At 43.7% G+C, this 1,527-nt stretch overlaps 1 long non-coding RNA gene across 1 annotated transcript; it reads right to left on the reverse strand.

Moving 5' to 3' along the window:
* Positions 1 to 302: 302 nt before the first annotated feature.
* Positions 303 to 1,325, reverse strand: LOC138249068 (uncharacterized). The gene is made up of 4 exons (XR_011194695.1): positions 1,274 to 1,325; positions 1,052 to 1,150; positions 800 to 909; positions 303 to 674 (listed from the first exon to the last, which is right to left on the reverse strand). It is a non-coding gene; the product is annotated as an uncharacterized lncRNA (long non-coding RNA).
* Positions 1,326 to 1,527: the final 202 nt, after the last annotated feature.

The following is a 1,527-nucleotide window of genomic DNA, read 5'->3' on the forward strand; positions in this document are numbered from 1 at the left end:
GAACTCTCTACCAGACCCACTAGTGCCTTTCGAAGTCCTATACACCCAGAGTAAGGATCCTCTATGGGGCTATCTGTTTCCAGGTTTGTGTCATGTAGACTGGGAGGGCTAGTTATACAGGCTGCTGGTACGAGGGCGTTGACAGACCCCGCTATATTAGACTCCTCAAACGTTGAGCATTTAGAACGCGGGGGCTAGGTGGAACAGTATGAGCCTTAACAACATTTTTAAAAGACAGGTCTAAAGGCAAGGCTTATAGCTCAAGAGGCGCCAGCTTCTCTTGCGATTCTTTAAGGCCAACCAATTTATTTTAGATTTGTTGCACTGATAAGGGTCCCAACCATAGGTTTTACACGGTACAGGATGGTGTGTTTCTGAGGTTGTAAGCGCGACGCTGTCGGATTGTCCAAACCCATGGACATAGGTAGTGGCTGTAGAATTGTTCACGGTACTGGGTACAGCTTTTATTACTGTTGGTGTGGTGTAGTTAAGGGCTGTACCTGGTCTATGACATCTGTCTGTAGAGCCGGTACACGGTTTGTCCTGGTGCCCTGCGGTGATCCGAGATGATGCTGAAGTCTTTGTGTTTTGGAGGGTCATGGTGTTGTCCTTTAAAGGCGCTGCCTGCCACATAGTCTTACGGCTAGCTCCTCCAGAGATCTTTTGTGATGGCTCTATGATGTAAAGATAACAAAATACATATTAGTTATTACTATAGCAGTGATATTCTAGAGGCAAAACAGGTTTGAGAGACAATAAGGATTGAATTCATCTGGCTCTACAGTTTCTAAAAACGAACCTGCAGTGTTCCGCTGTGAGGAGCCTTTCTTTATCGGTGGGCCGCCTTTTCAATGCCCCCTACCACATTCTGCATCACGGTCATATGGCCCACTTGTACCGCCTGGGGGTCTGGAGAAGAAAAAGAATGAAGTGTCACATTTACAATATAATACACTGACTATACATGCTCTCTAAGGGGTGCATTTTACAGGGCTTTTATGGAGTTTTTTTAGGTTTTCACAGCTTTTGCACAAGGACTCATTTTATTTACCCGCTAAAGCTGCATCCTGAGACAGTGTGCCTGGACCATCTTGAGCCTAGAGGATTTGTTGTAGTGCACCAACCACCAGCAGTAGTTCAGCATCACAGCCTGTAAAAGCACACAAACACAGGAAACCATTAATGGCAAAAATAAAAATAACAATCAAGACAGCTTTGTTTAGGATGGATGCTGACACTGTTCTCTGATCTATGAATCTCTAGATACGTATACCTTCTTGCAAGGCATCGATTTCCTCTGGGGACAGCCTTAACTCTTGGGGATCCTATGTAGAGAAGAGACAAAATTCACTTTTAGACCATACCTCCTTTTTACACAGCCTTTTGTAAATGTCTACCAACCACTCCATTAAAATTATGTACTAGTCCTGCATAATATACCGAGGAAACCATTACTCAACAAACTGAAAAAAGTAATCCTAGAGACACCTCTGGTGAGTAAAACACATAAAATAAACATAAAGGTCT

Source organism: Pleurodeles waltl, chromosome 8 (genome assembly GCF_031143425.1).
Source record: "Pleurodeles waltl isolate 20211129_DDA chromosome 8, aPleWal1.hap1.20221129, whole genome shotgun sequence".
Classification (NCBI taxonomy): domain Eukaryota; kingdom Metazoa; phylum Chordata; class Amphibia; order Caudata; family Salamandridae; genus Pleurodeles; species Pleurodeles waltl.